Genomic DNA, 13,034 nt, shown 5'->3' on the forward strand with positions numbered 1-13,034 from the left:
CAATAAAGTCTGCAACGAAGTCGCTCTCTTTTAGGTAAATTTCATAAGAAAGCTACCTATTGGAATGGATACCATAATTCGATTTTCAGAAAATTTCGACCTATCTTCGCGTTTCACATCCCCCAGACCTCAAAACCACCGTCAGTTCAAAAGTTTATATATATATATTTCACTTTCTTGTGACCACGGTAACTGCCGTAATTTTGCGCCAATCAATTTCAAATTGATACATAAAATATAAAAACACATAATCTCGGTGGAGTTTGCTAATGGGCAAAATCGAACCATGGGAGTGGAAATGGGGGGATTTTTCGAAAAAACAAAATTCGTTATAACTTTCTTATTAAGTAAAATATCGAATTCCTTTAAAGTTCCTACTATTCTTTGGATAAGGGCCTAAAACTTATCTAAGTAAAGTTTTTTGATATCACCAACTACAGCCCATGGGGTGGAAAAAATTGGGTTTCGTAGACGAAAAAGTCATACTTTCTTTAATAGGTACAGTATTGAATCGGTTTAAAATGGTCGTTAGTCTTCTAAACATTTCCTAAAACTTTTGTGTGTATCAATTTTTTGATATGACCAACCCTTATGGCAAGGAATGACCAAAATGTTGCTGGAATTGTAAGAAGATATGTTAAACTTGTCGTATGTTAAACCTTGTCGTATGTTAAACATGTGAAACTTTTTTCACATGCAATCATTATCGTATTGAGTAAATGTTAAGTTTTTCTTAACTTTAAGGTGAAGATCTTTTTTATCCCCTATTTAGCACCGGTGAACTCTACCTCTGCCTTCCGGCGTGCTGAAAGGGATTTTTTTTTTAATAGTATTGACGTTTTCAAGAAGGAAGAAGAATCTTTGTTCGCCGACTGTAAATCGGATGTACAAGGAAGAGGCAGAACAAGGTAAATCATGTACTGCCTCGTCCAACTCGATAGTACTTTTTGTTTCCGTGTAGCACGCTAGTGTGCAAAATTTATCAGCCGAGCCTAGTATTTATAGAATAATTATTTTGCAGTAAAAACTAACGTTTTTTCGTTTTAAATATGAAGAGTTAATGTTAAAATATTTTTTCTAGGATTATATATACAGGCATGGGCTAATCGATAGTAAGATGATGTAATTTACTTCACTTTTTAATTTTTTGTGGATTACTTTATCTAAATCCATGAATTTCGCAGGCATTTTGTAATATTTTAATTGTTTTGTTGCAGGTAATGTAAACGGTGAGATAAAGCTTGGTTATATAACAATGGATGATTTATCGGTTACGTAACAGTGTAAGTATTCTTTTGAGCTACTTAAAAAAAAAAAAAATTAATTGTAATGCATATGAGTTAACATTTTGTAACAGTTGTTACGTTGTATAAAAGCTATATATATTTATCAACATTAAGTTTTAAGTAAAGGTCATTACGAAGAGTATTACAGTACAGTAATAAAATTAATAACGAAAGTAATTTTAACTTTCCCGGCTATAGCTCTCTATTGCTATTATATACCAGCTATAGCTATAAAGAAAATGTATATAAGATCGGTCCAAAATTTCATTTTCGGTTTTTTTGGCAATGTCAGCGTTTCACGACCCCTCGAGCCGGATGGTTTATCTGAAATAAGATCTGTCAAGGGTAAAATCGGAAAAGTTTTATAACTCTTTGCCGGCTTTTTTTAATACAGATAGATTTCTTTATGTGCTAAAAGTGGCCTCGATTTATTTTATAGAAGGTTTTGTTTCATTATAACATTGTCCTTAATAATCATGAAATTTATCTGTCCTTCCGAATTGTTTAAAACATTTACCGAATTCATATATCCTAATCGATTAAAATTTGAACGATTTTTAAAATTCAGATGTTCTTAATAGATTTAATCCGTAGCTATTTAAAGTATATTTCAAAAGCGGTCTTTCGCTGTTAAAATACTTCTTTGTCAAATCAACGATGGGGAAAGATTCCAACGTAGTCTTATTTTAGCGAATCTGTTTAAACCTATTTAAGTGGATTGAATATCAAACGTCTTAATACTCGTTTTCCTTTACTACTTAAACTAGCTTGTTCGTTAAGTTTTTAGCGCACGAAGCATCTTTATTTGCAGTTTCGTCTATTATTTTATTACCGCATCATCCTACTGGTCTTCTAATTAGATCAAATCATCCCTTAATGACACATAATGGTTCTTCAGTTTAACATTGAAACGCAAGAATCGATTACGTCGGTAGTTAGTCGTTGTGTTAAAATTTGATTTTAATTTGGTTAAAAATATTTTCACGAATTATTTTCTTCGCAGCATTCGTAGAATCATATTTTACCTTTTTTTTTTAGGTAGATTTCATAAGAAAGCTACCTATTTTAATGGGTATTATGATTCGACTTCCGGAAAATTTCGATCGTTATCTTCACGTTTCACATCCGCCAGACCCCAAAACCACCGTCGGTCCATAAGTTTATATGTATATATATTTCACTTTCTTGTGGACACGATAATTGCTGTAGTTTTGCGCCGATCACTCTCAAATTGATACATAAAATATAACGATCCAAAATCTCGGTCGAGTTAAGTAACGAGCAAAATCGGACCATGGGGGAGCTATTTCAAAAAAAAAATATCGCTATAACTTTCTTATTAAGTAAAATATCGAATTCGTTTTAAGTTCCAACCAACCATTAGCCCAGGGGATGGAAAAAATGGGGTTTCGAAGACAAAAAGAATCCCTTCCTTAATAGGCACAGTGTCGAATTGGTTTAAAGTGGAAGTTAGTCCTCTAAACATTATCTGAAACATTTGTCTGAAACAATTTTTGATAAAACCAACCCTTACGGCAAGGGATGACCAAGACCAAAAAAAACCCAGTAAAAACAACATATCGCTAAGTTTCTTATTAAGTAAAATATCGAATTCGTTTTAAATTCCTACTGTTCTTTGAATAACGGCCAAGGGGTGGAAAAAATGGGGTTTCAAGGACAAAAAAAATCATAGCTCCCTTAATAGGGTCAGGAATCGTAAGGAAGTCTTGAAAAATTTAGCAATAGCTTGTAGTCTAATGAGAAAACGTAGTGTCCGTAAAACGTGGAAAGTAATGTTTGATACGAGCTCGTAAAATCCGAGTTCGCCTATCCCTATTTTGCCCCGGTGAAATCTACCTCCGCTTTCCGGCGTGCCGAAAGGAATTTTTTTACAATACTAGTTATCTTTGAATGAAAAATTTTATATTTTGGCCTATTTAATTTAATTTTTTTTTAAAGTAATTGCCTTTCGTGGATTTCTCTTTTTTAAAAAAAAAAAATTGTTATTATATAATTAAACTTTGTATGCTTACGGACATAACGTTAATTATCCTGATTGAGTCGATTTATTCGACAAAAATGAATAATTACAGCAAAAATAAATTAAAAGTACTGTACTACTGTACACTATATAAGACAAATTAATAGCGCGGTAAAAAATATCCCACAAAAAGTTGATGTAAGATAAAATATTGTAAAAAAATGTTAGTGAACAGGACACGAAATATTAAAGAAAATGGGTATTTAAGAAAAAAGTTAAGTCCAAAAGAAGTTCTTCGTTCATGTTAAAAGAAAAAAATACTGTGTTGGATTATAAAATATAGTAAAAATGAATTAGTTAGAGGAGCATTGGGATACGACTAACGTGTATTCATCGAGAAGAAAGGAGAGAATTTTAGGTCAAGGGAATGAATGAAACCGTTTGATTGTTGTGTTAGTACTGCAAGGATTAGCAAATAGGCAACAATAAATATCCTTTTTCTTTAAGCGAACCGTTAATTATTTATTTTTAGTAGATTAAGACACGTTATAGAGAATGATCGTAGATCGGGGTTCTACTTTAAACAGATAGGAGAAAGCTGAAACCACTGAGGGTCGGGGTCACCGATCCTATGCTCCCAAAATGACTGTTCTAGTCGGATGGCGCAATATTTAAATTACACACATTTATACGCATATAAAAACATACAGAAAAAGATTTTATATAAAGACGGAGATATATATATATATATATATATATATATATCTCTTTATATAAAATTTTTTTCTGTTTATCATTTCATTTATTAAGAAATCTTATGATTTTAATAATAATAAAAAATTAACGGTTCATTTAAACTTCGAGGTAGGATTTTATGATAAAAATATATTATTATAATTGATGAAGCGTATTCTGTTTGGAAAGTTGTGTTCTACAAACCTTCAAATAATTATCCGAGAGAGATTATGATTTCATAATTGTAGTCTGCAATACCAATAAATGCTCTATTATTTATAAGTTATTTTTACACATTTTTTATTATAATCTACATTAAATGCATTAATAAATTAAATGAAGTAGGGATGGGTGAAAAACTATGCTCGTTTATTTATATAATTTTTTTTAAAAGTAATTATTTTTTTGCAGATCATATTGTTGAGTATTTATACTTCCCATTTAATTAGCGTTTCTCATATTTTAAACATTACTATGGGAATAAAATTTGTTAAGTGTTTCTGCTAATTTATTCTTTGTGTTTTTATTTTTAATAGGTTCAATAATTTTTATTTTTTGACGATCTAGTATTATATAAAATTAAAATTTGTTTATTTATTTCTTATTAGAAATTATTCTTTCTTAAAACTATTCGTATTTTTTATATTTAAAAAAATTATTTTTAATTTATGCGAATTTAAATAGGATTAAACATTTATAATAATTAATTTTACCCGAATTAATTATAACTTAAGTTTATAGATTAATAATATAATATCCTACATTGAAGGTTTCGCTTTCGATTCACGACTAAGGTCTGGAAATTTATGAGTCGATCCAACATTGGTTGCAAATTGATTGCAAATCGATTTAATGGCGCCTACTTTTTATAACTAATAAAAATCATTGATTATCAACCGACAGTGTTATTTAAATAACTCAATTATAAATACCGTAAATTTCTAAGATAATAAGCCTGTGTCTTTAAAACGTTTTATTTTGTATTTTGTGCTGGGCATCTTATATAAAATGTATGATTTATAAATAAAATTCGTTTTAAGTATATATTTTTTCTGTTAATTTCATTTTTGTAAAAAGAGAACGAATTCCTATCAAATGATTGTAACTCCGTGCTAAAAAATTTACTTATCTAAAATTTGAAAATAATTGATTTTTTTTTCAGCCGAATTATGCGATTTGGTCGAAAGAAAAACATGTGATGACATTTTTTGCACTATTCGCGGCGTTACATATTTTGCTGTAAGATACATAATCATGGGAATACCAAGTATTTATCTTTTCCTATGTTTTTCAAGTTAGGGTTACTTTACAACGTCAAAAAAAAAAATGATTTGTAATAAAGTTTAATACCGTTTGGTATTGTCAAAGTGAAAACGCTACTCTTGGATGATTGTTGTAAATATATTCTTTATAATAAACAGCCGTTGTGTAAAGGTTTAAAATATATACTTTTGATCATATTAGTTTTCGGTTTTAAAGTTAACAAGACTAATTAAAACAAGTAAAAATAACGAATATCGATAAGAAATCAATAGGGTATACTTATGTATTATGCAGAATCCGTAGTATAATTTATGATAAAAATTATTACAGAAAACTGTTTTATGCAATGCTTTCCAGATATATACTTTTTAAAAATATAGTTCTGCATATTGTATTTTCCCCCTTTTATTCAACCTAGCTTTTTTCTATTTGCATTCAGATAAAATATGACAATGCATATTCCTGTGGAAACAAGCAGAGTATTTATCTTATGGGTGGCTTATATTTCTAGTATAAATATTCATTTACGTCCAGAAAATAAAAAATCTGATGTGGACACTACATGACTTCCTTGTACGCCTATTAAATTAGATATACACATTTTCTGCTGTACTTTATTTAAACTTATTTCATTTGAAAGTAAGATACGATAAATTCTTTAATAAAGTGGACAGTTACACAATTGCATTATGGTGGATACCACATTACGTCACATTTTTGTGGTGTCCGTAACAGCATTTTATATTAGTTTATATAATAATATTGTTTCACGCCGTTTAAGCATGTGGCGTAATTGAGAACGTGTCGGAGCCATAACCATGCACACATCGGTTCGAATCCGACTTCATATACAATATATCTTTTTTTAACTTTTTTTTTTTTAATTTAAATATATTGATTTATTAATAATTATTAATCTCTGAAAACATTTTTGAAATAAATTAAGAGTATATAAAATTTTATTTCACTAATAACTTTGATTTTTATTAATTTTTTTTTTCAATCAGAGATTAATAATTATTCAGAGATAAATAAATCAATATATTTAAATTTAAAAAAAATCTGAGTGGACACGATATGACTTCCTTGTACGCATGTTAAATTAGATTTACACATTTTTTTTTTTAAATGAAAAGTACATAAAATTTTATTTCATTAATAACTTCTGATATTTTAACATATTTTTCTTTTTTTAATTGTTATTATTGAATTACTATTCATTCTAATTTTTTTTTACAATCAGAGGTTAATAAGTATTAATAAATCAATATATTTAAATTAAAAAAGAAAATAGTTAAAAAAAGGAGATGGAGTCTGATTCGAACCGATGTGCCTTCCCCTTGTAAGATCCAAATATTTCATTAATTAAAGTTTCATTTGGGTATAACTCCGGAACTAGTGAAAATAAGTACCATTTATGATACATCATTGAAAATCTCCCATGAGAGCTTATTACTACTGCAGTTAAGAAAAAGTCCAAAATCAAAACGTTTTGTATTTTGGAATTTGTTGACACTTTTGGTCCAGTCGAGTGCAATCAAAATTGGAGGTGCACATCTAGAAGTTACAATAGTTCTAGATCCAAAATTTCAACATCCTACGGCTAGTCGTTTTTGAGTTATGCGAGATACATTCTTACATATATACGTACGTACAGACGTCTCGCCGAATCTAGTCAAAATGGACTCAGGTATGGTAAAAATGGATATTTCCATTGAAATCTGGAAACCGAAATCTTTCGCGATTACAATACTTCCTTTGCTTCGTACAAGGAAGTAAAAACCACTGATTTCCGAAGTCCGATAATATTTTTAGGAGCAGAAGACAAGAAAGACCTAGCAGAAAAAATTATAAAAATCTCTCTTCTATATGGTATTCCTTCGAACAGAATATAATCCGAGCTACCTAACCTGTTTGATTGTAATCACTACGCACTATGACCTGTGGTAGACTGCTAAAGGAGGTTTATTTAATGTCAATTTTATATTAATTAAATAAAAATATCAAAAAACATTTTGATAGTTTTAAATTTATTGTTATAAAATTCATTAAATACCTAACACAAATTCAAAACCTCCAAGAAGCAAATGATATTTAATTAGAAAATACAATACAGAAAAGTAGTGGACTTTTAAACTTCTCTTATTGTTCTTAAGATTAATAACTGTATTTTATAATAAAGTTAAAAAAATCGAGGGAGATCTTACGTTATTTTTCAATACTTTTTCTTTCTGTTGACATTTTCAATTTTATTTCATTATTGGGATTTATCTTTAAAAAAGAAAAAAGTAAGAAAGTTAAAGACAAATAAATACTCATTTTAGACTACTTTTACGCAAAAAATGTGTACAAGTTTATTAATATTTCCCCTGTCTACAGAAAATTTAAGAGTTTTAGAACAGAAATTTTTCCAGTTATCGAGTATTTCAAATTAATAGCTATTTCAGCCAGGAATTGAAGGTGCGAATTTTGTTTTCATAATTTGAGTAAGTCGTCATATTTTATTTTCAAAAAAATGTTATTGATATTTCATCCGAGTGAAGTAACTCTATGTGAAGTAACTCTTGTAAAAGAAATTAATCTTAAGGTAGTGTTACGAGCAGTTGTCAGAAATATTATTATTATTATTTTTATCTATAACGCTAATACGAGTAGGAAATTTGTTGATTGTGTTTTTTATTTAAGAATTACGCTTCTTAAATTTTTCTGTGTGCCTCATAAGAAACTTTTCTGTATTATATAAGCACCTAGTAACAGTACCCGAAAATTTAGACATTTTTCAAACCATTCTACTAGCACGATTGACTGCTAAAGAATTACTTGAATTATTCGTTCCAATGTATCTGTATCTAATTATTATATATTTTCTAAAGGTGTACGAAAAAATGAAAAAATTGCCTTCTTTGAAATGATTTTCATTTACAATAAATTCGATGATTAGGAATTAAAAAGATATAAAAATAAAATATATTAAATAAAAATAAATAATATTAAAAAGGAATTTAAAGGTACATTTATAACTTTCGTGCTGTTGGAAAGTGCAACATATGCAACAGGGTTTTACATTATTGATATAGTGTTTTAATTTATAAATGTGCAATCTTTGCTAAAAAGAATAGTCACTTATTCTAAAAAAAATAATAATGTACACTTTTATTAAAGCAAACAACAGAATTGTATTCGTGTAACTCAAAAGAATACTTCGATTTACTTATTACGCCTCAGTTGACACTTTTAAAAAATCTTGGAATCGCTAGAAAAATCTTCAGAGTAATTTAATTAAAATAAAATTATTTTTTTACAGAAACTGTACTACTCTGTCGATGAATAATAAAATAGTATTAATTAAAAAACTAAATTCATCCCCTTCAACGAGTTTATTAATATGTGCTCAAATTACTGTCATTAACACCTTCTAAGTTGGCAAATATTTTTTATATTTAATATTCTTTTTTATTTATTTTAACATTATCTTACACGGTTTATAATTTCAATAATTAATGTGGACTTTAATCGCATTTAAAAAAAAAATTATTATTAATTGTGTATTTTATGATGCTGCTCTCATCAAGGTTTTAGCACGGCTTTCCTTCATCCATTCAAGGATGGTAGTTTTTATCATCCCAAATTTATCGTTAAAATGGTAAAAACAATTAGTTCTTTTTTATTTTTATATAGAGACTAAGTAGTAAGTGATATTTTAAAAAAATAATCGGAAGATTTTTAAATTCGACACGTTATGTATTTATGCACGTACGTACGTGTTAAGTACCGTAACCGTAGGTTTTAGCCGACTCAATACGAGTAAAAAGTCGCTGCCGAAAACGCCAACGATTCTAGCTCTTTCTTTTTCCTTTTTATCCTTCGGGAATTACTTCAGGATGAAGTAATTACTTGGGTTCAGGTATTAGTTGGATGAATGAGGATAGTATGTCTGAGTGTAAATGAAGGGTAGTCTTGTACAGTCCCAAGTTCGACCATTTCTGAGACGTGTGGCTAATTAAAACCCAACCACCAATGAATACCGGTATCCACGATCTAGTATTCAAATCCGTATAAAAGTAACTGCCGTTACTAGGACTTGAACGCTGGAACTCTCGACTTACAAATCAGCTGATTTGGGAAGACGCGTTCATCACTAGACCAACTCAGTGAGTTAACGATTCTAGCTATAGAATATCAAGCGTACCATTATGGCTTTTAAGAGAGGGGTGGAGTAAAAATAAGTGAAGTGATTTCCAGTTGCCTTCTTCACTGTTTCGATCATACTGCAGCACATCAGGAACGTAATGTAGAAGATGTGTTAGATTTATTACTTTTAATTAATCCATCATTAATTTTTCAGCTGTAATGTTCAGTTCCTTATCACTTTAAATAGGTTTCAAGATCTAGGAATTTTTATATATTAGCACTGAACATTTTATACAAATAAAGCTATGTAAATACCATTTGATCCAAAGAGAAATACCCGGTCAGGTTTACCGTCTAAAAAGAAAAAAAAAATCTGATGTGGTCACCACATGACTTCCTTCTACGCCTCTCCTTTTTCCTGTTTAGCCTCCGTGAATTACTGTCAGGTAGTGTTTCAGAACATGAATTAGGACGTTATGTATGAGTGTAAGTGAAGTGTAGTCTTGTACAATCTCAGGTCGACCATTTCTGAGATGTGTAGTTAATTGAAACCCAACCACCAAAAAACACTGGTATTTACGACCTAGTATTCAAATCCGTATAAAAGAAATTGCCTTTACTAGGACTTGAATGCTGGAACTCTCGACTTCCAAATCAGCTGATTTTCGAAGACGCGTCACCACTAGACCATCCCGGCCTATTAAATTACCCGCCTCTTAAATTTTACATATACACATTTGAAAAAAAAATGAAAAGTACATACAATTTTATTTCATTAATAACTTCTGATATTTTTTTGTTGTTATTATTGAAATATTATTCATCGTAACATTTTTTTTTTACAATCAGAGGTTATTAATAAATCAATATATTTAAATTAAGAAAAAAAAAGTTAAAAAAAAGTCGGATTTGAACCGATGTACCTTCCCCTTGTAAGATCCAATATTTCATTAATTGAAATCTTGTAATCTTATTATTGAATCTTATTTGGCTGTAACACTTGAACCAATGAAAATAAGTACCGTTTATGATATATCATTGAAAATCTCTCATGAGAGCTTATTACTACTGCAGTTAAGAAAAAGTCTAAAATCACAATGTTTTGGATTTTGAGATTTTTTGGACACTTTTGTTCCAGTCGATAGCAATCAAAACAGGAGGTACACAACTATATGTTACAACAATTCTAAATCCAAAATTTCAACATCCTACGGCTAATCGTTTTTTAGTTATGCGAGATACATACGTGCGTACGTACAGACGTCACGCTGAAACTAGTCAAAATTGATTCAGGGATGGTCAAAATGGATATTTCCATTGAAATCTGAAATTTTTCGCGATCACAATATTTCCTTTAATTCGTACAAGGAAGTAAAAAAAGTATTATCTTGTCTTAATGAACTGTGACGTAACAGAAATTAAGATCTTATTAATAATCTTGAATTAATACTTTAGTTAATATAAAATTTACTTATTTTTAATCATAAAACTGTTGATTAATAATTCTTATAGTCATAACTTTAAATATGTTTTATGAATTTTATTAACGTATTATTATAATAATTGAATGTGTATAAGGTGCAAACCTTCATTTATTATCCGGTATAAAATAATATTTCATGTTTACAAAATACTACGACTTAGTTATTCTAAGAACTTATCTATCTTATTATGCATTACTTGATTTTAAACCGGTTAACATTTGCAGTGCGTGATTCGTGTCCGCGTTTTCAGCAATATTAAATATAAATGGCACGATTGATAAATTAATGTTTTCTCTTCGATCGTACTATCTGTGAAAGAACTAAACAGAAGGCTACTTGCAGCACGAGGTACGTCGTACTATATACCGTTTCAGCTGCTGGAAGCCTTCTAGAAGGGAGCAAATAAATGAAAGTATCTTGCTTATAACGTTTTCAGTCACGACATTTACTTTTAAAATGTGAAAATAACGAATACCCTGTCATATTCTCTCCTCTAGTAATGGCGATTTATCTAACACCACAAAGTTATTTTGTTTTACGTTCTCTGTAATATGGAATAAGGTATAATTTAAATGAACATATACACGTAATATAAACATAACTTTTTCAGGAACTAGTTTTCAAGTGTTAAAATTGCATACTACGAGTAGTATTACAGTTTAGCAAGACCTGCAAGATTGCAAGTGATTCTTTCCCTTTTACTTTATAAAGTATTAATAAGCGTAACCTAATGACATTTGTGTATGCACACGCGCTTGTGTATGTACGCGCACACACGCGCGCGCGCGTTTCTACTCTTCATACATAGTGTCTCACTTCAGGACACACCCTACAAGATAAAATAAAGAAAAAGGTTCACATAAAGACAAGTCCAGAGAAGCTTTGTTTTCGATTTATTTTGGCGAAAACGTTTGCCACGATTTCTGTTTTAAAGAGTAAAATGAAGCCAAATTGAAAATCTTAAAATTTAAATTATGGATAAATGTGATGATTTATTATGGTTTTTGACCTCTCTCTCTTTTTCTGTTTAGCCTCCGGAACAACCATAAGGTATTACTTCACAGGATGAATGAGGATGGCATGTATGAATGTGAATTAAGTGTAGTGTCTTGTACAGTCTTAATCGACCACTCCTGAGAAGTGTGGTTAATTTAAACCCAGTCACCAAAGAATACCGGTATCCACTATCTAGTATTCAAATTTATATAAAAGAATTTGAACTTTACAACTCTCGACTTCGAAATCAGCTGATTTACGATGAGAAGTTAAACCATTAATCCAACCCGATGAGCTATGGTTTTTGACCTGGAAAAACTATGCTTACTATTAGAGTTACTTTTATACGGATTTGAATATTAGATCGTGGATACCTACCGATGTTCTTCGGTGGTTGGGTTTCAATAAATCACAATCTCAGGAACGGTCGACCTGAGACTGTACAAGATTACATTTCATTTATAGTCATACATATCATCCTCATTCATCCTCTGAAGTTAATACCTTACGGTGGTTACGGAGGCTAAACAGAAAATGAGAGAGACCTGGAAAAACTGAATAAATTGGGTACCAGGACTATATATATCTAGTAATTTTTTTATATTGCAAAACACAAAAAAATGTTAACTATTTTTTAACATAATTTAAATATAACTTAACATAATACTTAATTAAAAATTGAATTAATTAAATTTCCGTTAAACAAATAAAATTATGCAAAAAACATTTATAGTGAATCCTCTTTTATTATTATATTAAGTTTATTTAATTTTTAGTTTTATTAAAATAAAGTGCTGCCCACAAAAAAAAAAATTGTAAGAATCGCAAATTTATTAAATCTGTTTCTAAATAAAAATAAATAAATGTTTTTGTTAAAATTAAAAGGTTTTCCAAGCAATTCTCTAGAATTTTTTCCCAAAAATAATCTTAATATCGGAATGACATCAAACTATATCATTACGCTGAAAGAATTCCATATTTTGGAGATAAAAAATTAAAATAAAATAAAAATATCTTAAAATTATCTATGTATAAAAATTTAATCTTTTTTTAAGAAACTATCTTTCGCTTAAGTCATGCGGTAAAACTTACAAGGGAGCATCAAAGGAACTGTTTTAACAAAATAAAAATAGTAATCATCGAAATCGGTCCATCTGG

General features: G+C 29.4%; 1 protein-coding gene across 2 annotated transcripts in view; it reads right to left on the reverse strand.

Moving 5' to 3' along the window:
* The window catches only part of LOC142325451 (heat shock 70 kDa protein 12A-like), an 88,268-nt gene that overhangs the window by 44,404 nt on the left and 30,830 nt on the right, over positions 1-13,034 (reverse strand). The gene's annotated exons all lie outside the window — the stretch shown is intronic.

Source organism: Lycorma delicatula, chromosome 5, assembly GCF_047948215.1.
Source record: "Lycorma delicatula isolate Av1 chromosome 5, ASM4794821v1, whole genome shotgun sequence".
Lineage (NCBI taxonomy): Eukaryota > Metazoa > Arthropoda > Insecta > Hemiptera > Fulgoridae > Lycorma > Lycorma delicatula.